Source organism: Callorhinus ursinus, unplaced genomic scaffold (genome assembly GCF_003265705.2).
Source record: "Callorhinus ursinus isolate GAN/ISIS: 27379988/994484 unplaced genomic scaffold, GSC_fseal_2.0 scaffold23, whole genome shotgun sequence".
Classification (NCBI taxonomy): Eukaryota; Metazoa; Chordata; class Mammalia; order Carnivora; family Otariidae; genus Callorhinus; species Callorhinus ursinus.
Genome location: NW_027397085.1, coordinates 12,316,786 through 12,343,388, shown reverse-complemented (window position 1 = coordinate 12,343,388; position 26,603 = coordinate 12,316,786). Strand labels below are relative to the sequence as shown.

Below are 26,603 nucleotides of genomic sequence, written 5' to 3'. Positions count from 1 at the left end.
TTCAAAAGAAATCAATCTCGCTTTTGCAATGTACTTTTTAATAGCAAGAAGATAAACATTTTTTCTCCCTAATAACTGTTCTTGAATTTTGCCAGTATCTCTTACGATTTGGTGTCCTGGTGCTGCATCTGGATCAAACCCAAATTCTTTTCCATCAACTTGATGGAAAAATATATGCTTGGATAATTCTACAAACTATATATTAGTGAGAGGTAAGATCAGGTATTAAAATTTAAATGAGCACATTTTTTTTATGTTACACTGGAAAAGTAAAAATGCTTCCCTTCATATCACCAGACAAATTCTTTGGGGGGGGGGGAAGGAAAACAAAAATATTTAAAAACCTCCTATTTAGGACCTAGGACTTGCCCACCCCCTGTGGCTCTGGAGAGGAGGACTTAGCCTCAGAGCACAGGGCAGCACGGCCAGGAAAGCAGGGACTGAGGGCAGGGCTTGGGAACTACCCCTCCGCTCCCGCCCTTCAGGGCTCTCGTCCTCCCGCTGCATATCTGAGGCTCACAGATGTCTTCAGAAAATATATAAGCATTTATCACCACTAATCATAAACCATATGTGCGAATAAAGCATATGCTACACAATTATATAGTTACATGACAGATACTTTATTTGGGAATTTATCATCGGGCTTAACTTCCACTCCTATCTACCCATGTTTCAGTGAACATTTATGATCTTTGTTCTTCCCAATTTACAAAGCCTGAGTCCCAAATAGGTGATTTATATTGGTGTTTCAATTCTGTGTAGTACAAATGATCAATGTGCTCTCATTGTCACCAGTATACATTATCTCCAATACGTATACATCTCACACCTGCATGGGACAGAATAAAAGGAAAGGTAAATCCCTTTCATTTCCTCTTTACTTCCTGACCGCTTTACTTTTAATCTCTCTTTTACTCTATCTACTTTCAAAAATCTAAATTCTTCTTGGTTCCTGTCTTAAGTAATGTCCCACTCACCATTAAACATTCCATATATTTTCATATATCTACTTAGATTTCAATCCTTATCTTTTCCTTCCTTCCCAGACCCTGCCTTAGTACGCAGGTAATTAGGTAGGTAAGTAGGTAGACAGACAGACGGACAATTATTCTTTCTTTTTCTAGCTTCACTGAGAGGTGAGAACAACGTTAAGGATTAAATAAATTACTCTTTGCTTTCTTGATGTGTCATTTGCTTCTATCCGCCTGCTTCACATTAAAATATAGTAAGGGTAGGTAGCATCTCTAAAAACAAGCACTCCATCTAAGAATCTTTACACTATTCATTAGTCTATTGTTCTGACTTAGCTACCATTCATTCCCTGTTAATTAAAAGATGATCACTTGGTTTTTGGTTCACTTTCCACATGCAACAATATATACGAACACAGGAGGTATTATACTAACGGAAATAAGCTAGAGAAATACTGTATGGTATCATTTATATTTATAATCTAAAAAAATAATAGCAAGTCACTGAATTCAGGAAAAGAGAGTGCAGTCGTGGTTGCCAGGCACCAGGGTGTGGGGAAAAGAGGGAGCTGTTGGTCAAAGAGAGAAAATATTTGCAAACCACAGAGCTGACATAGGACTCATATTTAGAATATATGAGGAACTCTCAAAATTCAACAGTAAAAAAAATAAACAATTAGAAAATCCCAACCCCCAAAATCCCATGAAGACACATTTCACCAAAGAAGATAAACAGGTAGTAAACACTTCAGAAGATTTTCAACATAACTAACCATTAAAGAAAATAAAACTACAATATTACTATATACCTATTAGAACAGATAAAATTAAAAATGATAATACCAAGTGTTGGTGAGCATGCAGAGAAATTGGGATCTCTCATACACTTTTGGTGTACAGCCTGAGCCAAAACCAAGAGTCAGATGCTTAACTGACTGAGTCACTCAGGTGCCCCGGTGATAGAGTAATTCTATGTCTCAAAGGGGGTGGTGGTTACTCAAATTTATACAATGCAATAAAATGGCACAGAATCATATGCATGTACTATACCAGTGTCAATTTTCTGGTTTTGATCATGTGCTATAATTATGTAAGATTGAACCTTGGGGAAAACTAAGGAAAAAGTTATAAGGGACCCCTCTACTATGTTTGCAACTTCCTATGAATCTATTATTAGTAAAATATTTTTAAAAAGGAAGTCTGAAAAAAATGACCATTTCTACTGGAGATGTTACAATAGAGACAGATTCTTATTTTCTCCTTTAATATTTTTTCTGAATTTCAAAAACATTTTCAAAGACATTAAAGAAAAACTACCATATAAATTGCACATTTAAATTCAAATTAATCAATTATTGTTCTTCATAAGTGGCTCTCAATGAGGAGATGTGAGAACGCCTGTATTTGTGAGCTAGGGCTGCTGTAACAAAATACCATAAACTGAGTGGCTTAAGCAACAGTAATTTATTCTCTCTCAGTTCTGAAGGCCACAAGGCCAAGGTTAATGTGTCCACAGTGTCGGGTCCTTCTGAGTGCCGTGATGGAGAGTATGTCCCTATGTTCCATGCCTCTCTCCCAGCTTCTTCACACGGTGTTCTCTTCATATGTATGTCTGTGTACAGATTTCCCCTTTTTATAAGGACACAGTCATTCTGGATGACTGGCCCACCTTGCTCCAGTATAACCTCGGCAATAACCCTATTTCTAAATAAAATCCCATTCTGATTCTGGGCATTAAGACTTTAACATGAATTTTGGCAGAGTAATACAATTCAACCTGTAACAGTGCCTTACCTCTGGTTCAAAGATAATTGAAAAATCAGAAGAAAATGTGTGTGTGTGTGTGTGTGTGTACATGAAAGCAATTATAATTTATTTGGGCCATGTGTTACAGTCTGGGTTTTTGGCTTTGACATTTTAAACTGAGACCAACCATTAAAAGAAGAGACCTTCAGAGCTGATGAAATTCTATCAAGTTTCATGGCATTACAAAAGAATATATGCCCTTTTCTCGTCTTCCTTCCACAAGTATCTGAGAATACCTAATGTGTGTACCCAGTGTTATTCCAGGAGCTGGGAATAGAAAAGAAATAAAAATCTTTGCCCTCATGGAGTGTCCACAACAGTGGAGGAGACAGGTAATAAAATAAATACATTAAACATACTGCATGTTGGACAGTGATAAATGCTAGGGAGGAGGAAGGGGGTATGAAATGTTAAGAGTTGTATTTTGTACAGGAAGACCAATGAAGGACTCACTGAAAAGGTAACTTTTGAGTAAACACTTGAAAAAAGTGAGAGAACAAGCCATCTAAATATCTGGAGAAGAGTATTCTAAGCAGAAATATAGCAAGTGCAAATGCCCTGAGGCAAAAGGAATTTCTTATTCAAGGAATCACACTGACAAAAAGGCCTGTGTCACTGGAACAGAATAATCAAATAATCAAGCGGAGAGTAGTAAAAGATGGAGTCATGAAGTTAAGAGAGAACAGAGCATGAAAGGATTTTGGCTTTTACGCTGAATGAGGTGGAAAAACACTGGAGACTTTGAGTCAGAGAAATGATACGATCTAAGTTACGTTGCAAGAAGGCTCAGCACAGATTACACCTTTACAGTCCTGAGGAAATAGATATATTTACTCAAAAGTTTACAATTTCTCGTCCAGCAAGTACCACTAAATCAAGTCCCTCCAAGTTTGAAACAGGTTGACTATTCTTCCTCAGGTTAGTGCTATGCAGTCCTGTAAAATGAAATCCTTCAAGTTAGAACATTTCAGCATATCCAATTCAAGGGTTCTACACAACTGTCCACTGTTGATTATTTTTTGTTCACCCTGTTCCTCTTTCAGTGTCTCTTGTCTCAATTACAGGCAATATGATTTACCCCGAAAAAGGCTCTCGTCTTCAACTCAATCATCTCTCACATTCGGCGTGGCACAGACTTGTCTGTGTGTGTGCAAATTCACTCATCAGATAGTAATTTTTAGTCTACTTATAAACAGAATGGGAGATGGGGAAATTATTTTTCAAGAAAAGTAGTAGACTGACAAGGAAACAGCACAGTATCTAATCCAGGAAATGCCATGAATGTCAGTCCACAGAAGTGTAAAGTAAGTTCAAGACTAGTAACAAATTCTGCAGAACAACGGGGTCCATAACTAAGAGACTGGTTTTTAATTGGCCCCCAAATATCGTATTTCTTGTCTCAAAGCAATTTAAAAGTATCTGACACTATCTCTGCATCCAAATCTAATCAGATTTCTGACAAGATCTCTACATACAAGTCCAATCAAAATTTCTTTTAAAGATTTTATTTATTTATTTGAGAGAGAGAGAATGAGAGCCAGAGAGCACGAGAGGGAAGAAGGTCAGAGGGAGAAGCAGACTCCCCGCTGAGCAGGGAGCCCAATGTGGGACTCGATCCCGGGACTCCAGGATCATGACCTGAGCCGAAGGCAGTTGCCTAACCAACTGAGCCACCCAGGCGCCCAAGTCCAATCAAATTTTAACACGTGCTGATTATACCCGAGAAATATCTCCCACATATATACTCACCAGCCCTTCAACAGCTTATTCTCCACACTATCACTGCCACTGGTTATTTTTCTAAAATATAAATCAGATGTCGCTCCCCTGCTTAAAATTAAATGACAGTTCCCCTTAACCCTCAATGAAAGGTCTCAAATATTTAGGACACACGTTCCCAAGGTTGGCCCTACCTTGCCTTTCAAAACTCATACCACTTTCTCACATGCACCGTGTACTCCTGCTCTTCCATGTACAAAGAACCACTTTATTCTAACTCCTAACATGTCTTACGACTGTGTGTGCCTCACTCCACGTTAGTGAGAAAAAACACAAACAGCAACAACAAAACATTTATTCACTCCCAAGGGAAATTAAAACCTAAGTCCACACAAAAACTTTTACATGAATGTTTATTATACACCATTTAAAATGGAGAAAAAGCAGAGATAATCCAATAGTCATCCACTGGTAGATAAATAAAGTGACACACACACACAATGGACCATTCTTTATCAATAAAAAGGAACGAAATAAGGATGGATGCCACAACATGAATGTATCTTGGAAATATTTGCTGTGTGAAAACAGCCGATCATAAATGACACATATTACATGATTCCATTTATACAAAAGATCCGTACCAGACAAATCTATAGAGAAGTAGGCTGGTGGTCGCCTAGGACTGGGGGTTTTGAGGGAAAACCAGGAGTGACTGCTTTTGGGCACATGTTTCTTCGTGGGGGATGAAAATTTTCTAAAATTGACTATCGTGATGATCACACAACTCTGAAACACCAAAAATCATTCAGTGTGTACTTTACGGGGGTGAATTGTGTGCTATATGAATTCTATCTCAATAAAGCTATTAATTTTTTTAAGTGATGTATGGAACTTCATAAAGAAGACTCAATCTAAGTGGGTACCCTTTTCCAACCCAAGTGAATTCTTTCTATGGTATCTGCATTTGCACATAATATCTCCTGCACATTCCTCAAGGTTAATGATGACCTTGAGTCATTCAACAGGGTGAACTTGAGTAATACATTCGAAGGCAGAAAAGCACACAGTACTTTTTGGAACATTTTACTAAGTTTTCATCCAAAACAATAAAATTTCAGTTCCAGGATTAACTTTCTCCTGGAAAAATCTGGCTTTTCGTCATGGCAGACCCGGGATGTGAATAACTGAGGATTTCCCTAAAAACTAATAATATTTAACACTGAAGAATACAAGAATTTGTGTACATAGAAATTTGATTACCTGAGACGGCATATGCAAATGTTTGTCCAATAGCCATTCATTGAAAAAAGCTGACAAAGCACTGCCCTAAACCTGAAGCTGGGTTGATTTTGGCATTTGACTCAGTCTCTTTACTGGCCAGCCCAATTAATGCTGACAGCCAGAAAGCCTTTTTTTTTTTTTAAGATTTATTTATTTATTTATTTATTTGACAGAGACAGAGAGAGCAGGAACACAAGCAGGGGGAGTCGGAGAGGGAGAAGCAGATTTCCTGCGGAGCAGGGAGCCCGATGCGGGGCTCGATCCCAGGACCCTGGGATCATGACCTGAGCTGAAGGCAGACGCTTAACGACTGAGCCACCCAGGCGCCCCCACAAAGCCTTTTCAAATGAGCTGACATCCAGGCAAACAACAGCGCTGGTCAACTCTTTCAGATTAGTTTTGCTGCTACAACACCCACTAGCCAGATCCCTAAGAAGGAGATGGAAAGCATCTCTACATATTTGTAATTAACTCTTTTTCACTGCTTCATGCTTCCTCCTATCATCTTCACCCTATCAAATCAACATGTTAGTATTTGGCTAAAACCCAGTTAACCAAGGTAAAGTCTAAAATACTCTAAAATAATTTTTACAACATCTTTAGTTCTGACTTCAAACATTCATCCTGCTCCTAATATGCCTCCTCCCTTCACCAGGCCTTCATTCTAGGAAAATAAGTCAAAATATGATTAATTCCTGCCTACTTCTCATTTCATACTAGCCTATAAAATTAATGAAGAAGTTCCAAAATGCCTTACTGGGTGCAAGATACTGTTTTGGGTATATGAATCCTCAAAAAGAGAAAGGACACAGAATGACTTTGTACCAGGGGAACTCTGAAAGAAAGGAAAGAATATACATGGGAGCCTCATAAAATCTATTTCCACCCATCTGTATGATTTTCCTGGAGCAGATGACCAACACAAAAGGAGAACATTGGATAAGAACCTACAAGGTCAAGTAATACAACTACAGGTTGAAGAAAAACCAACAATCTAAATAAAGTAAGTATAAAATCTAGGCCCAATTAAAATCATGTGTGAAATCCCTTTGTGGATATACATAACAACACTTAATATCAAGAGATGAACTACTTATAAAGAAAAAAAAGCCCTACTGGCTATAGCTCAGTCTTAATTGCACTTACTGTGGGAAATGAGCATTTCTAACTTTGGAAAAGAAGGTACTTACACTTCCTAAGCACTTCACCTTAAACTGTACACACAGAAAGCCAGTTAAATTACCTTAAGTTTCTTGAGTTTATTCTCCATGTTAGCATCAGATTGATTTGGTGTTAAAATGTAATGTACTCAGCATACCAAAACCAGTTGTGTTTCTATACACAATCAATAAAGAACACAAAAATGAAATTAAGAAAACAATTCCATTCACAATAGGATCCAAAAAAATAAAATACCGAGGAATAAATGTAACAAAGGAAGTATACTATTTATAATCTGAAATGACAAAACTTCATTTGAAGAACCACATGGTAAGACACCCTGTGTTGATGGACTGAAAGAATTAACATTAAAATGGCAATATTCCCCAAATTAGTCTAGAGATTCAAAGTAATCCATATAAAAACCTCAGCTGCCTTTTTTGCAAAAATTGACAAGCCAATTCTAAAATTCATATGCAAATATAAGAGACCCAGAGTAGTCAAAAGAAACTTCAAAGAAAAGAACAAAGTTGAGGACACTCATGTGCCAATTTCAGAACTTACCACCCAGCTACAGTAATCAAGACAGTGTGGTTTTGTGAATAAGGACAGATATACAGATCAATGGAACACACCTGAGAGTCAGCAAATAAACACATTTATGGTAAATGATTTTAGACAAGGGTGTCAAGACCTTTTAATGGGGAAAAATCATCTCTTCAACAAATATTTCTAGAAAAACTGACATCCACACATAAAAAAAATAAAGTTGGACCCGTTTATTATACCACACAAAAAAAATGAACTCAAGAATCAAAGCACCAAAGGTAAGAGCTAAATGTATTAAAAAAAAAAAAAAAAGCTACTTGTAAGACGCACAGGCATAACTCTCTGTGATCTTACTTTAGGCAACAGTTTCTTAGATATGACAACAAAAGCACAAGCAACAAGAACATTTTAATAATTGGCCTTCTCAAAAATTAAAAACCTTTGTGCTTCAAAGAACACCATCAAGATAGTAAAAAACCAAACCACAAAATGTGAGAAAATGTTCACCATATATATGATAGGAGACTTTTATCTGATAGATATAAGGAACTCCTATAACTCATTAATAAAAAGACAACCCAATGTTTAAAAGAACAAAGGATACGGGTAGACATTTATCCTCAGGAAACATACAAAAGGACAAAAAGCACACGACCAGATGCTCAATATGAATGGCCATCAAGGAAATGCAAATCACAACCATAATGAGGAACCACTTCATATCCACTAGAATGGCTATTATCAAAAACACAAGTGTTATAAAAAGTGGAGAAACTGAAACCCTCATACACTTAAGTGGGAAAGTAAAATGGGTACAACTACTTTGGAAAACAGCCTAGCAGTTTCTCCAAAGGTTACATTACAGTTACCGTATGACCCAGCAGTTCTATTCCTAAGCATATACCCAAGAGAAATGAAAACATATCTCTACACAACACCTATACATAAATTTTCACAACAGCATTACTCATAAGAGCCCAAAGTGGAAATGACTCAAATATCCATCGACTGATGAGTCAAAAGAAAATGTGTTATCATCCATTCAACGGAGTATTATTCAGCAATAAAAATAAATGAAGTACTGATACATGCTACAACATGGATGGAACTTGAAAACATGCTAAGGGAAAGAAGACAGTAAAAAGGTCACATATCGTGTGATTCCATTTATATGATGTGTACAGAAAAGGAAAATCTATAGAGACGGAAACCAGCTTAGTGGTTGCCTAGAGCTGGGTCAGGGGAGGGAAGGAAATGCCAAGAATGACTACTAAGGGCTACAGGGTTTCTTTTGAGGGTAATGAAAATATTCTAAAATTGAATGTGGTGATAGTTGTACAACTCTGTGAACATATTAAAAAACACTGTAAATTGTACACTTTAAATGGATGAACTGTATGGTACGTGAATGATATCTCAATAAAGCTTTTCAAACAAAACCTAATTAACACAACATTTTGTAAAAGCAGAAAAAGTTTTCTCTAAGCTTTCTCTACAGATAGCTGGTCTCACTCTATTTTTAAGGCTCTTATTAATGCCTGCTGCTCGGTACCCTATAATATGTACAGTAAATAATAGTAGAGATCACAATATTGAGCTTCTGCCATGACGTATTTCTTGGTTGAAGGGGAAAAGGAAGGGAGAGAAAGATCCCAGCCCTTTCCGCCCACTGTCCCACCCTTATTTACCTCAGAATTCTATACTGGGACTTGGTGTGAAGCCAGCCAACAAAGTTATTTCTCAAATAAGAAAGAAAGAAAAAAGTAATTTTAGGTAGCTAGATACTGAAATTAAGGGTCCACTCACATATACCAATATACAACTAAAAACAGTCCAAGTTTTTAACAGAAAGTATAATATTTATTGACCAATATTTTGGCAAACTCGGGCTATTTATTAAAAAAATAATTTGCAGTATTTCTAAACATCCTTATGCACATTTAAAAATTAATAAGACTCAATTTTAAAAATGTTAAAGGCTATCTAAATTCAGAGTTTTCATTCAGTTTCCATTATTGGAAAAAAAAAAGTAGTGAATACTTTAATTAGTAGAAACTTATACACAGGGCGCCTGGGTGGCTCAGTCAGTTTAAGCATCTGCCTTGGGCTCCGGTCGTGATCCCGGGGCCCCGGGATTGAGTCCCATGTTGGGCTCCCTGCTCAGCAGGGAGTCTGCTTCTCCCTCTGCCCCTCAGCCCTGCTTGTGTCCTCTCTCTCTCTCTCTCTCCTGCTCTCTCTCAAATAAATAAATAAACTCTTTTTAAAAAATTAAAAATAAAGAAACTTATACACAAACCTCCCATCTACAACCGGGTAGTTGGGGGGTGGGTTGTTTCTTTCTTTCTTTTTTTTTTTTTTTTAAGATTTATTTGAGAGACAGAGAGACAGAGTGTACAAGTGGGAGGGGCAGAGGGAGAGGGAGAGAGAATCTCAAGCAGAGTCAATCTCAAGCAGAGTCTGTGCTGGGCACAGAGCCTGACATGGGGCTCAATCTCTCAACCCTGAGATCACAACTTGAGCCGAAACCAAGAGTTGGACTCTGAACTGACTGCACCACCCAGGCATGTCCTACCACTGGGTATTTGTAAACCCCACTTTCAGCTGCCTCAGGCAGCCGTGCACCTGTTATTCTCACAACTGAAACAGGGTCCACCATGGGAAGGAGAGCCACAAGATCATACAAAGTGAAACTCCCTGCTGGGTGTATGTGTATTATCAGAGAGCGTCTATAGTCATTTCGGAGGGAAGAATACATATATTGAGTTATTTTTTCCACTAAGTGTCACCTTTATAACTCAATATTGTGTTCAAAACTTCAGAATTTGGCATCACGCTAACAAAAATTTTCCCCTGCATGTTTTTCCATTCCTTACCCCAAGTTTCAGTTCCTATCTTCACATTTACTTTTATCTTAAGCTATAGCTGCATCTAGAATATTCATTTTTGGAAGATTACTTTCACGTTAGTCACTATTTTCTCTTGAATTACAGATGGCTCTCCCCATGCTTTCCGTCCGACATGATCATGCCTAAGGCATCTCAAAGCAAAGATCTTCCATTTCTGAAGATCTCCACGGGGGCCACTCCAAGGATTTGCTATGGAAAGGAGTTGAAGGTTTAAAAAGTCTCATCCTTAGGAAACGTTTTTCACAAACTAACGTATATTATTCATGTGGAAGATTAAGATCACTTGTATTATCAGCAAAAATGTCATTATAAGAGGTTGGGATGTTAAATGGCATTACATTCTAAACTTTTGAAATAATTAATAGGCACCTAGTCACTGTGACAGTGTCTGAAGCCCTAGATTATGGCATATGAATCAAGGTAGGTTTCAAAAAAGGGTTAGGGGCGCCTGGGTGGCTCAGATGGTTGAGCGTCTGCCTTCTGCTTAGGTCATGATCCCGGGGTCCTGGGATCGAGTCCCACATCAGGTTCCGTGCTCAGCAGGAAGCCTGCTTTTCCCTCTCCCTCTGCCTGCCTGCCTGTCTGCCTACTTGTGATCTCTCTCCCTTTCTGTCAAATAAATAAATAAAATCTTTATAAAAAAAAGGGTTAATCTTCTTTTGCCTATAAAGACTCTTAATATCTTATGACCCATGACAAAAATGATTAGGTTAGAGGGTAGTCTTTTTCCCCCACTCACCCTACAAGATTTATTTTAACACATCCCCTTACTGCACAGTAAGAAGGGAAAATTGATAAAAGAGCAAGAACTTGAGTGAAAGATTTCATTGCACTGTTTCTCATTTAATCAAGGCTTGAATGAACATTGAGTTTAAAGTAGATAAAAGACTGCTTCCATAGCTCAGCTATTGTAAATAATGCTGCAGTAAACATAGGGTATATATACCTTTTCAAATTAGTTTTTTTTTTCCTTTGGGTAAATAGTAGTGGAATTATGGGATTATATGGTATTTCTATTTTTAATTTTTTTGAGGAAGCAAAAAAATGTCCACCAACAGATAAATGAATAAAGAAGATGTGGCATACACAGACACACACACACACACACACACACACACACACACACACACACACTAAAAAAGAAAGAGATCTTGCCATTTGCAATGACAATGGATGGACCAAGAAGATACAACGGGCAGAGAACTTCTTCTAACATATACTACAAGAAGAAAAAAAATAAGCTACCTAAAATCAGCAGTTCTCCTTTCTAAATTAGTTTTTCTCCTCTTCATTTCTTCTTTACCCCAACTCAAAATCAGGTAATTTACGGAAACTCTTCTTCTCTAAATATCAAAATACTAAAGAGATATCAAATTACTATGTATTTCAACAATCAGTAACTTTTCAGAGTCATTTAAGGGGCTAAGTTATCATAAATTTTAGGAGCCTGCTTCTGTAACTTCTAGAGACAGAAAACTGTTACAAAAATATTTAATATCCCTGATACCAAGCTGATCTGAACATAAAGTCATCCATTAACACTTAGACCAAAATCAGAACAGATGGCTCCTTTCCTATTGAAGCAATTTAGGTACCAGAGGTTATATGAGATAATGCATGCACAGATGTAAACAGAACCCAGATCATACTTCCCATCAAGCTCTTGTAAATGTAACACACACACAGACACCCCTAGGGCACAATTCTGCAGTGTGAATGGGGATCTGGAACAAAAGACAAGACTCAAGGTCTCAAAGACATATAAAAGTTTATGCAGCCTGATTATAAACCACTCACAGTTTGAAGCACTTCTATAGGAAAAAAGAGAGGAGGGACCTACTTTTCATTACAAACTGATTCAAATTTACCTGCTCTTTCATTAATTTAGTGCTGCTTAAATTCAAGTAGCAATCCCTTTATTAAAGAAATCAATTATTTTGTAATATGGAGTGTTGAAAAATATTGTCACAATGATAGTTAAAATAAGTTCAAATATTAAATTAGGTATAAATCTTTGTTGCTTATAAAACCAAAATGAATTTATAAACTGATTATAAAAATTAAGGTCCAATGAAGTAAACACTATCCTTTATTTATTGTGATGGAAGATGATATTTGCTATGTTGGTTATAAACTTGAGTTATTACCTTACACCTGTCAGAATGACTAGAATCAAAAAGAAATAACAAATGTCTGTCAGGGTGCAGAGAAAGGGGAACCCTCCTACACTGTTGGTGGGAATGCAAGCTGGTGCAGCCACTCTGGAAAACAGTGTGGAGCTTCCTCAAAAAATTAAAAATAGAACCACCAAACAATCCAGGAATTCCACTAGTGGTATTTACCCAAAGAATATGTTTTGAGTCCTCAATACTATATTATCCTTTCCTTATGGTTTCCTCTTTCTCTCCCCATAACTTTGTAAATTGTCCTGCTATGAAACTATATACTACAGGTAGTCACTACTAAACCTAAAAGGAACTACAGTTGAGTTTTGTCTTTCTACAGAGATCAGTGATCAGAATAATCACCCACTGAAACTTTCATATGCTATGTTTAATTCTGAAATACATTACTACAAAAATAATTGATTCTAATTTGGAATGTGTACTGGATTTAAGAACTGAAGAGATGTTTATGTTTTAGCTCTGTGATAAAAGTACAAAGCAAACAATATATTGTAAGAAGCATAGCTCAAACTATTTGAGAACAAAATTAAAGGATTTTGATCATGCTAGTACAGTACATAAGCCTTGAAGTCAGATATCATAATATGTTCACACCATATTTAACAGACATTCAATTCTTGTTTTGATAAATGAAAGAAAATGTCCTACATAGCCTTGTAAGTCTCCCATCTATCAAAGCTTTATCAACAAATGCCTCATACTAGGTATTCTTTTAATGAATAAAATTACATTTTTAAATGCTCTCCCATTTCAAAATGAAATTTACTACTTAATTTCATCATTTTGCTAATATCAAGTTTCATTAAGATGAATTATTATCAATTAGCCTCTCAGAATTAAAGCAATAAATGTAAACAAATTAATGAAATTCAATGGAATAAATTCAAGTTTGTGCCCTACTAAGAGAGAAAATGATTAATCCTACATAAAATGTTACTTTTAATAATGGACATAAAATAGGCAATGTCAAAATTCTACCAATTTTCAAATTCTTGAGTACACTTTAAAAATCTCTTAGCCATAAATTGCATGATTGCTATTCTAATCAAAATCTCAGTTTATCATTTATATAAAATGAAACTATATACCCAAAATAATTCCCATAAGCCGATTACATTATAACTTCACCCAACACTTTCACAGTACAACGTCATTCATGAGGTGGAATGTGCAGGCCTTGAAAGTTATATTTGCAAAGCCTTTTAATGAATTATTATACTTCGTATCTTCAGTAGGCCATTCCAGATTCACTCTCTTTTTCTACCCTGCTTTGCCTCAAGTAGGCGTGAACCGACTCCCTTACCTACTGGTTTCCTGTTGGATTTAACCCATGGTAGATACAGTCAGGAATTTGAGAGAAAGGGATTGGAAAAGAGAACAGGGGCAAAGTACTTATTCCCCAGACTCTCTCCTTTCTGGGTCAATGTATACTGGTTACAACCCTCTACTGAGGATCATGATTTTTATCAGCTGATCTTTAGAGTACACTCCATACTAATATTGTCTAAGAGAAATATAATCCAAGTAATGCATATAATTTTAATTTTTCTACTAGCCACATTTTTTATAGAAAGAGATATAATTAATTTCAATGTATTTCATTTATTTATCACAAGGCACCCAAAATATTATTGTTGCAATATTGAACCAATGTAAATGATTAATGAGGTATTTTACCTTCCATTTTCACACTAACTCTTAGAAATCCAGTGTATATATTAAACTTATAGCACCCCTGAATTCAGACTAGCCACATTTTAAGTCCTCAATACTATATTAACCTTTACTTATGGTTTCCCTTTCTCTCCCATAACTTTGTAAATAGTCCTTTTACTAAACTCTCTTCAATAAAAATATGATAAAAACAGAGAGAGAGTCAAAACATAAGAGACTCTTAACTCTAGGGAACAAACTGAGGGTTATTGCAGGGGAGGGGGGTGGGGGATGGGGTACCTGGATGGCAGGCATGAAGGAGGGCACGTGATGTAAAGAACACTGGGTGTTATATGCAACTGATGAGTCACTGAACTCTACACCTGAAACTAATAATACACTGTATGTTAACCAAATTGAATTTAAATAAAAAAAATAACTCTCCTCAAATTACCCACATAGCTGTATATCTACATTCTGTCAGAATGAAAATGATACACATGGGGAAATGGATGATATAATGGTTAAGAAAAAGTAGTGTCTGAAATTATACAATTACAGTACAGTCTCAACTACATGAAAAATGCACATAAAAGAAACTGCAAGGAAGTATGCACAAGATGTCTACCTAAAATAATGAAATTACCAGCATTTTCTTTTTCTTGGTCCTTTACTATACTCCAAATTGTATGAAATTCATAAAAGAGAATTTTAAATGTCAAAACAAAAATTCAATATTATACTTAGCAAAACTGATAAGCTGAATAAACTCACAGAGACTGACTATTTGTTCTCACCTCTCACAATAGCAGAACCCACCCCAAAAGGCCTATCAAAAGGAAACTGAAGTCAATCAAATATAGATTTATGGTATAAACAGAATGTCAAACAAACTGAAAATAATATCACTTTCAGCAAATCTATACATTTCTCAGGAAGGGGAGTCAAACACTCCTGAGTTCAGAGAATGCTGCTAGTACCCTGAGTTTTCAACATTCATAGTTCCCTTCGTTCACAATATAGGTCTGGAGAACAAAGTCAGCACATATGGTCCACTGTAATGCTTAGACTAAAATTAGTAATCGAATATTAAACTGGATTTAAATGTGGAGAATTTCTAGATTTTCACTTCAAAATCTACGTGGTAGTGAACACAGAGAACACAGCAAGTAAGTGAAAAAAGGGCACCTCAATACCAGTTGTCTCCTTCGGTCATTATCTTCTCTGTCACCCCAAGAAACAAAGCCCATTCAGAGTTGGAAAGGACGGAACAAATGATATGATTGTATGTAATCGTTTCCTTCTTTAACTATTTGGCTTTGCCACCCTAGCAGCCTTCCAGTAGACATTCCCCAATATCTGTGTAAAACACTTCAGCTTCCTTTTTGTTTCCCACATCTGCCTCCTCTAATGCCTTTTAATATCCAGCTTTATTGTAATAACAAAAATAATCCAAAAATTTGAGTATCTAAAAAAATATTAAATAATAAAACATCCATTGAATGGAATACTGTGCAACTATTAAAATTAATGTTATAAAAAAGTATTTCATGCACTACAATGTGGATGTACTTAATGTTACTCAACTGTACATGTAAAAGCAGTTAGAATGGTAAAATTTATATTATACATATTTTACTATAATAAAGAAAGACAATTTGATAACATGGGACATGCTCACAATGTATTGTGGGGTTTTTTGGTTTTGTGTGTGTGTGTGTTTGTGTTGAGAGAGTACAAGCAGGGGAGAGTGGCAGGCAGAGGCAGAGGGTGGGCAGGCTGTCCGCCAAGCAGGGAGCCTGATGCAGGGCTTGATCCCAGGACCTTGGGATCATGACCTGAGCCAAAGGCAGATGCTTAACTGAGCCACCCAGGTGCCCCGTATTGTGGCTTTTTTATTTAAAATATTACAGTATGATGAACCAATATAGTATGGGAACCAATCATTAAACAAAGGGAATCGACGATCTCATTGGTCCACTGTATAAAATTTAGAAAAGCTCACAGAAAATATTAAAAACCTCCTTTATCATCTAGCTATAACCACTGCTAACCACTATATATCCCTAAAATGGGATGGATCAACAGATATTGATCCCTACTACTGTCATCCTCTATCCACATTCCCTAATAATCTCTTCACCATAGGCAAATAACACCCAGACCATTATCTTCTCATTTCTCATCAAATCCCACACGTTTCAAGGCCCATGGGTGGCTCAGTCAGTTAAGCTCTGACTCTGGGTTTCAGCTCAGGTCATGATCCCCGGGTCCTGAGATCAAGCCCTGCATCAGGCTCCACGCTCAGCAGGGAGTCTGCTTCCCCTCTCCCTCTGCCCCCTCCTTCCTCCCTGGCCCCACCTGTGCGCTCTCTCAATCTCTATCTCTCTCTCTCTAAAACAAATAAATAAATCTTTAAAAAAAACATCCCACACATTTCACTAATAGTTCAAACATCCTTTTTCCCTTACCTGTTATTTGTCTGAATAAAAACAGCTAAAATGTAACTGTGTGCTTACTATTTTACCATTCTATCTATTTATCTATCTATCTTGTTTAATCCTTACAAATCCCCTGTGAAGTAGGTACCGTTATTTTCCTTACGTTACATCTGATAAAACTGAGGTTTTGAGAGATCAGTTACTTTTTTCAAGATCATTTAACTAGAGGATGGTGGAACCACATTTCAGATGCAAGTCAGCCAACTCCAAGGCCTGTGAGTTTAACTATTCAGAATATACTTCTCACTTTTGTATAGGCACAAATAAAAATCTAGCCTCACAATCCAATGATTAAATCAAACCTAAGTTTAATTACAAGTTTTCAGATTCATTAAACAGTCCTATTGATCTGTTCCCAAATGCTCTGTCTCAGTAAGCAAAACTGATAAACAGGATTATTCAACTTCTATAACCATAGTTGTCAAATTAGAAAGATCCCTCTAGGGATGAAAGATCTATACATTGAAAACTATAAGAAAATTGATGAAATAAATTGAATACAAAAATAAATGGAACAAATCAACCAATGAATGGATAAAGATGTAGCGCATATATATATATATATATATATATATATATATATATATTCCATACACACAATGGACTATTAAGCCATCAAAAAGAATGAAATCCTGCCATTTGCAATGACATGGATAGAACTAGAGGATATTATGCTAAGTGAAATAAGTTAATCAGAGAAAGACAAATACCATATGATTTCACTCGTATGTGGAATTTAAGAAACAAAACAGATGAACATAGGGGAAAGGAAGGAAAATAAAGTAAGAGGAAAACAGAGAAGGAGGCAAACCATAAAAGACTCTTAACTATAGGGAATAAAGTGAGGGTTGCTGGAGGGATGGTGGTTGGGGGGGTGGGGTAACTGGGTGATGGGCATTAAGGAGGGCATGTGATGTAATGAACACTGGGTGTTATATGCAGCTGATGAGTCACTGAATTCTACCACTGAAATTAATAATACAGCACGTTAATTAAATTGAATTTAAATAAAACATTCAAAAAATAAACAAATAGAACAATATTCTATGCTCATGGATTAGAAGAATTAATACCGTTACAATATCCGTACTGCCCAAACAATCTAGAGATTCAATGCAATCTCTATCAAAATTCCAATGGCATTTTTTCACAGAAATAGAGCAATCCTAAAACTGGCATGGAACCATAAAAGATACAAAAAACCCAAAATTTTCTAATACAGGAAGCTATAGTAATCAAAACAATGTAATATTGACATAAAAGCAGTCACAAAGATCAGTGAAATAGAATACAGAGCCCAAAATAAAGCCACACATATAAGGTCAACTAATCTACAATAAAGCAGCCAAAAATACCGAGCAGTCTCTTCAATAAATGGTGTTGAGAAAAATGGTCAGCCACATGTAAAACAACGAAACAAGACCCCTATTTTGCACCATAGTCAAAAATTAACTCAAAATTGATCAAAGATTTGAATGTAAGATCTAAGACCATATAACTGCTAGAAGAAAATGTAGGTGGCAAGCTCCTTGATATTGGTCTTTTAGATTTAATACCAAAAGGAAAAGCAACAAAAGCAAAAATAAATAAATGGGACTCCATCAAACTAAATGCTTCTGCACAGCAAAGGAAACCATCAACAAAGGAAAAGGCAACCTACTAAATGGGAGAAAATATTTGCAATTCCTACATATGATAAGAGCTTAATATCTAATATATATAAAGAACTCATACAAATCAGCCAAAAAAGAAACAATCTGATTAAATAGTGGGCAGAAGATCTGAATAAACATTTTACCAACAAAGACATATGGATGGTCGAAGGACACATAAAAAGCTGCTCAGCATCACTAATCATCAGGGAAATGCATATCAAAATCACAATGTCACATTTCACAGCAGTCAGAATAACTAGTAAAAAAAAGAAGAAATAAAGAAAGAACAAGTGTCGGTGGGGATGCAGAGAAAAGGGAACCACTGTGTATGTTTGGTGAGAATATAAATTGGTGCAGCCACTATGGAAGAGAGTGGGAAGGCTCCTCGAAAATTTAAAGACTAAAACTACCATATGATCCAGCAGTTCCAGTTCTGGATATTTATCTGATGAAAATGAAACACTAACTCAAAAAGATATATGCATCCCCATGTTCACTGCAACATTATTTACAAGAGTCAAGATACAGAAGCAATCTAACCATCCATTAATGGGTGAAAAAGGAAAATGTGAGATATGTGCATACATAAATACACACACACACACACATACACACACATACACACATGTACACATACATATATACACAACACATATATACATATATGTATATATACACATATATATACAGATATATGCATACACACAAAATGGAATATTATTCAGCCATAAAAAAGGAAATCTTCCATTTGTGACAACACGGGTAGACCTTGACAGCATCATACTGAGTGAACTTAAGTCAGACAAAGAAAGATATGTATGATCTTGCTTACATGTGGAATCTAAAGACAAAAAACAAAACCAAGTTCATGGATACAGAGAACACACACAGATTGCCTAAAGTAGGGTCCAGGGGGTGGGCAAAGTGGATGGAGGGGCTTAAAAAGTACAAACTCCCATTTACAAAATAAATAAGTCATGGGAATTTTACATACAGAATGGGGACTATAGTTAATAATATTGTGTATTTGAAAGTTGCTTAGAGAATATATCTTCAAAGTTTTTATCACAAGAAAAAAATGTATAACTATGTATGGTGATGAATGTTAACTAGACTTGGTGTAGCAATCATTTTGCAAAATATATAAATATCAAATGATTGTGTTGTACAACTAAAACAAATATACTATCAAATGTTAATTATATCTAACTTGAAAGTATTTTAAAGATCTCTCTCAGTATCTGATAGGACAAGCAAACAAAAAATAAGTCAATAAAGATATAAAATATTTAAAGAATATGATTAAACAACTTGACAATGCTGGCATATCAAATACTATACCCAATGATAGAATACACTGGTGCTTGAGGGGATATGAATCACGTCACAAAACAGACTATATACTAGCTCATAAAACACATATCAAACATTTCACAGTAGTGTAACAATACAGAGTATGCTCTCTGACCATAAGGAAACTAAACAAGCATTCATTAATAAAAAGATAACTCGAGGGGCACCTGGGTGGTTCAGTCGGTTAAACATCCACCTCTAGCTCAGGTCATGATCTCAGGGTCCTGGGATAGAGCCCTGTATCAGGTTCCCTCCTCAGCAGGGAGTCTGCTTCTCCCTTTCCTTCTGCCCCTCCCCCTCCACCCCCTCACTGCCCCCTTCATGCTCATTCATGCTCTCGCACACACTCTCTCTCAAATAAATAAATAAATAAATAAATAAATCTTAATAAAAGATAACTAGAGAAGCTCTAAATGTTTAGAAATTAGGAAACACAAACCTGAGTTGCAGATCAAAGAAAAAAATCACAATGGAATTTTGAAGTGAGTAATAATGAAGAAACAATACATTAGAACTCGTGGTCACTGTATGCTAACTAACTTGAATTTAAATAAAAAAAGAAATTGTGGAATGTAGCTAAAGCAATGCTTAGATGATAATTTATAGGTCAAAATGGATAAAAAATAGAAATGTTGAAAAATATATAAACAAGCTTCCACCTCGAGAAGTACTAGGAAAGGCAAAATAAGTTGAAAGAAAAAATATTAATAAGAGCAAAATAAAATAAAAAGCAAATATTAAACAAAGAGAAAAGCTATGAAATTATAAGCTCACTCATTGGAAAAATCAATAAACCCTAGTAAGAATAAGGAAAAAAAAACAGAAAAACCACAAATGATCAGTAAGAGAAATAAAAAAGAGAACATTCTATAGATTGTACAGGTTTTCAAAAAATGAAGGAAGACATTATAAACATATTTCTATCAATAAATTTAAAAATTTAGAAAAAAGACCAATTCCTTGAAAAATACAACTTAACAAAATTGACATGAAGGGATATAAAACCAGAATTTTCCTGTACCTATTGAAGATATTGAAACCATTATTTAAAACTTTTCAACAACAACAACAAAAACTCTAGTCCCAGAATTTCCTGGGTATGAAGACTCATTATAAAGCTATGGTCATTAAGACAATATAGTCTCAAATCAGTGGAAAAGAATACAGTCCCATAATTGGCATATACACACCCCCCCATACACACACACACACACATAGTCACTTGATTAATTATAAAGACAGCAATTCAATTCAGTGTGGAAAAGGATAGTCCTTTTCATAAAGGTGCTGGAGCAACTAAATAAAAATAAATATGAATATTACAAACATATATGAATGACAGGAGGAGAAAAAGCTGACCTTCCCACCTCAACCACTTAAAAAAGTTAATTCAAGGTGAATCACAGATCTAATATACAAACCAAAGCAATACATCTTCTAGAAGAGATCATAGGACAATCTCTTCATAAGCTTGGAGCAAAGACCTCTTAAGTCAACCAGAATCAGCACTAATCATAAAAGAAAATATTGAATAATTGGACTTCATTTATATTAAGAGCTTGTGTTGATCAAAGTTCACCATTAAAAGAGTAAAAAGGCAAGCCACTGACTAGGTATTATATCTGCAAAGCTTATACTCAAAGATGGAATAATATCCAGGATATATTAAGGATTGTTACTTATCAATAAGAAAAAAAAAGACAACCCTATTTTTAATAGGTTAAAAAACCTTTAAAGAACAAATGCAACTGACCAATAAACATAATAAAAAAATACCCAATACAATTATTTAATGGGAAATACACATTAAACCCACAATGGTAAGGCTAAATAGACAATACCAAATGGCAAGAATGTGGAGAAATTAGAACTCTCAAGCATCATTCATGAAAATATAGCTGGTAAAACTATTTTGGAAAAATGCTTGGCAGCATCTATTAAAGCTACACATATACCTATATGTGGCACACAAATTCCACTCCTGGGCATACACCCAACAGAAATGAGCGTTTCTGTCCACTAAAAAAATTATATAAGGATGTTGAAGGTAATAATTCATACCTGCAAATACTGGAAATAATCCAAACGTCCTCCAACAGCAGAGCAGATAAATAAATTATGATATATTCACACATTAGAATACAACTCAGCAATAAAAACAAGCAAATTACTAACAAATGCAACAATAAAGTGAATCCAAATAAACAATGTTGAGCAAAAGAAGCCATATGCAACAGGGTACAGTTTGTACACTCCATCATGATAAATGAAAGAATAGTGGTATGTACTTGGGAAGGGCATGGGGAAGTCATGTAGGGTGTTAGAAACATTTTATACTTTTGTTTGGGTGATAATTACATTTGGAAAAAATCTCGGAGCTTCCCACTAGGATCTGTGTACTTCAGTCTAATACATCACTTTTTAAAAAATGAATAAAAAACCGGGATGCCTGGGTGGCTCAGCTGGTTAAAAGTCTGCTTTTGGCTCAGGTCATGATCCCAGGGTCCTGGGATGGAGCCCTGCATCGGGCTCCCCTGCTCATGTTTGCTCGCTCTCTTTCAAATAAATAAATAAAATCTTTTTTAAAAAATGAACAAAAAACAAATTGAAAATAATACAGACGCCCTATGCAAGGCAGTAAAAAAAAAAAAAGTGAGTGATACAAGAGTTCAGAGGACTCTCAGGACAGTTAAATCTAAAATGGAAAGTAAAGCCATAAGATTTGGAATGACTCTTGCATAGGCAGGAATGAGATAAGCACCAAGAGTAAGTATATGAGTAAAATATACAGTGAGGAAATATAACTCATATGCAATTGATGAGTATTTCAAGTAAAATGATACAGATGAGCAGTTTCCAAATTATGTCCTCAGACCAGCACCATCAACATCAGCTGCCAACTTGTTGGAAATTCAAAAACTATATGATTTCAGTCATATGTGGAATTGAAGAAACAAATGAGCAAAGTGGACAAAAAAAAAGAGAGAGCGAGAGACTAGAGAGGTGAATGAAGAAACAGACTCTTCACTATAGAGAACAAACTGATGGTTACCGGAGGGGCGGTGGGGGGGAGGATGGGTGAAGTAGGTGATGGGGATTAAGAAGTGTACTTGTGATAAGCACTGGGTGTTGTAATGGAAGTGCTGAATCACAATATTGTACACCAGCAACTAATATTACACTGTATTTTAACTAAATGGAATTTAAATTAAAACTTTAAAAAAAGAGGTCTGGGCTAGGCATTTGATATAGGAATAGAATATACAAAGTAATTAATTCCAAAAGAATTTATAAATTGCTACATACTGCTAGTTCCTAGGGATGGAAAGATGAACAGAAATAGACCCTACCATTATTGCCAACAATAGATAATCTACATCAGAGAATCTCTACTTTCAATCTCAAGACTCCTTTCACTCTTAAAAAGTTACTGAGGACCCCAAAAAAGCTTTTTTTATATGGGTTATATCTAGCAATATTTACCACATTAAAATTAAAATTGAGAAATTAAAATGTGTACCTATTAATTCATTTAAATAACAGTAAACCCCCCACATGTGTTTTTTATGAAGAATTTCTTTCCAAAAGCAAATCAAAAAAATTTGTCAGTGAATAATGTGGATTTCTGCAAATCTCTTTAATGTCTAGCTTAAGAGGAATAGCTGGGGTCTCATATCTGCTTTTGCATTCAATCTACTGGAAGAGAATTATTTGACTGAAGTATGTGAAGCAAATCTGGTCTCTCACAGACAGGTAACTGGAAAAGTATTTCAATAAACTTTGCAGATCATGGTGGATATTTTCCTTTAATATACCCCCAAACTCAACCAGGGACAGTTTCCTAATAATTAGTTGCAATGTGATATCTGAAACCAAATGAACAAACTTTTCATACTCTACAGACAGGAGAAAATTAGAGTGAACAAGGCAAATAACATCTATTAAGACTGTTATTAAAATAGTTTTGGCTTTGAGGACCTTCAAAAGGAACTCATGGAAACTTGCAAGGATCCCCAAACCATTCTTTGAGAATATTTGGCAAAAGTCAAAATTGTCAACATGGTGTACACAGCTTTGTATACTCTGATCCATGCTACCTCTCCGAGCTCATCTTCTACCAAACTTCCCTCTGCTTCCTGTGGTCCAGCCACTGTCACCTCCTGCTGTTCATGGAAACCTCTAAGTACAGCCCTACCTCAAAATCTTTGATTTTGTAACTTCCTCAGCCTGAAACACTTTCCTCATAGATTACCACATATCTCATACTACCTTATTTCACTCAGATCTGTAAAAGTTACCTTATTTGGAAATAGAGTCTTTAAAGATGTAATCATATTAAGGTGAGGTCATTAGGGTAAGTCCTAATTCAATGACTGGTATCCATAAAAGAAGAAAGAAATTTTGACACGGAAACACACAGAGGGACAAAGCCATGTGAAGAAAGAGACAGGGATTGTAATAATACAAGTACAAACCAAAGAACACCAGGGATTGGCAGCCATCACCAGAAGCTAGGAGAGAGGCATGGAACAGATTCATCCTCAGAGCCCTTGGAAGGAGCCAACCCTGCCAACATCTTGATTGCAGAATTCTAGCCTCCAGAACTGTAAAAGAGTAAACTTCTACTGTGTTCAGCCACCAAGTTGATGGTACTTTTGATGCAAAAGTTTAAATAAGGAAGAAGACATTAATCTCTCATGCAAAATTACTCCAAATAATTTATGTAGCTACTTCACCCTCAAGGAAGTAGAGCAGACCTCCCCACTTTCATGTAAATTTAGGCTGCACACAGTGACTTCCTGCCAAAAAGTATAGTATGAAAGAGCAGTGTTGTGGAGATTATAGGAGAGAAACCCAACAAAGGTCAATATCAACCGTGATAAGTCCTGTGGATAATATGCAACAATGATAAAATGTGAAAATGGCACTTTACCTCTATGGTCTTCCTTCCAAAAACTCATAACCCTAGTCTAATCATAAGAAAACCATGCAACAGATTTCAAGGACATTCTACAAAATACCTGACCAGTACTCCAATAAACTGTCAAGATCATCAAAAACAAAGAAGGCCTAGAGAAATAAAATAAATTTTAAAATAAAGTTTATTAAAAAGAAAGCAATGGACAAGAATCACTAGAATTTAGCTCACCACTACTACCAACGCAGATTAAATTATAAAGTCATCATTCAGAGCCATTCTATCTGGTACTGATTGTACCACACTTCCCATATTTTACCATTTAAAAAAGTATTTATTCAGTGCACACTATGTACCATAGCAGACGCTATTATGGGAGCTAAGAATTAAGCGATGGCTAAAACCAAATCCTTTCTCAGCGTAGTTCACATTCTGAGGTGAACACACTGCAGTTCTTAAACATGGTCAAAGATGTATGCAGGTTCCTACATAATCCTCAACATACAATTCCAAGTACTCAACCCAGAGGATCCACAGCTAGACAATCTTCCGTGAAAACATTTATGCAAATTAGCCTACTCTTAATACGGGGTACTTGGTAGCCCCCAAAATGGCCAATACCACAACAAATGGACTTCTCCTTACAGAAGCCACAGAATTTAAAGATTTTTTTTCCTCAAGATACAGGAGAGCTATACATGTTCAAAAGAGCTTGAAGAAAAAAAATTAAAATACTAAAAGGAAAAAGGATAGTTGAGAGATGCATTTTGCCCAACTATTTGCTATTTACGTCTACCTACAAAGTAAATGCTTACTTCAAATCCAACTAACCTTTCCAACACCAATTCCCAGCACACCAGCTACTCCGCCAGAAATAGTTCAATGCTCTTGCTACCTGGTATGAAACAACGGAACAATTGGAGACCTCTCTCTTTTCTGTGCCTGTACACTGGTACACACATCATTGAGTGAGCAACTATGTCTTGTTCACTGCGCCTGTGCTGTCTCTCAAATCCACCCATTCCTTCCAGTTCTTACTGCCCCACAAAAGGCCCCATTGATTTCTCTTTTTTCCCTTTTTTAATTAAATTCAATTAATTAACATACAATGTATTATTTGTTTCAGGGGCACAGGTCTGTGATTCTTCAGTGCTCATTACAACACATACCCTCCCCAATGTCCATCACCCAGCCACCCCATCCCTCCCACCCTCCTCCCCTCCAGCAACCCTCAGTTTGTTTCCTGAGATTAAGAGTCTCTTATGGTTTGTCTCCCTCTCTGGTTTCGTCTTGTTTCGTTTTTTCCTCTCTTCCCCTATGATCCTCTGCCTTGTTTCTTAAATTCCACATATCAATGAGATCATATGATAATTGTCTTTCTCTCATTACTTATTTTGCTTAGCATAATATCCTATAGTTCCAACCACGTCATTGCAAATGGCAAGATTTCATTTTTTGATGGCTGCATAATATTCCATTGTATATATATACCACATCTTCTTTATCCATTCATCTGTCAATGGACCTCTGGGCTCTTTCTATAGTTTGGCTATTGTGGACATTGCTGCTATAAACATCGGGGTGCATGTACCCCTTAGGATCCCTACATTTGTATCTTTGGGGTAAATACCCAGTAGTGCAATTGCTGGGTCATAGGGTAGCTCTATTTCCAACTTTTTGAGGAACCTCCATACTGTTTTCCAGAGTGGCTACACCAGCTTGCATTCCCACCAGCATTATAAGAGAGTTCCACTTTCTCCACATCCTTACCAACATCTGTCATTTCCTGACTTGTTAATTTTAGCCATTCTGACTAGTGTGAGGTGGTATCTCATTGAGGTTTTGATCTGTATTTCCCTGATGCCAAGTGATGTTGAGCCTTTTTTCCTATGTCTGTTGGCCATTTTATGTCTTCTTTGGAGAAGTGTTTGTTTGTGT

General features: G+C 36.1%; 1 long non-coding RNA gene across 3 annotated transcripts in view; it reads right to left on the bottom strand.

Moving 5' to 3' along the window:
* LOC141374890 (uncharacterized) overlaps window positions 1-25,621 on the bottom strand; it is a 58,857-nt gene extending 33,236 nt beyond the window's left edge. For 2 of the 3 annotated variants that reach the window (XR_012382062.1, XR_012382061.1), the window contains exon 1: window positions 25,481-25,611. This is a non-coding gene — a long non-coding RNA (uncharacterized lncRNA). Of the gene's footprint in view, window positions 1-25,480 lie in introns of all 3 variants that reach the window. The other variant, XR_012382063.1, reaches the window with a different exon arrangement.
* Window positions 25,622-26,603: the final 982 nt, after the last annotated feature.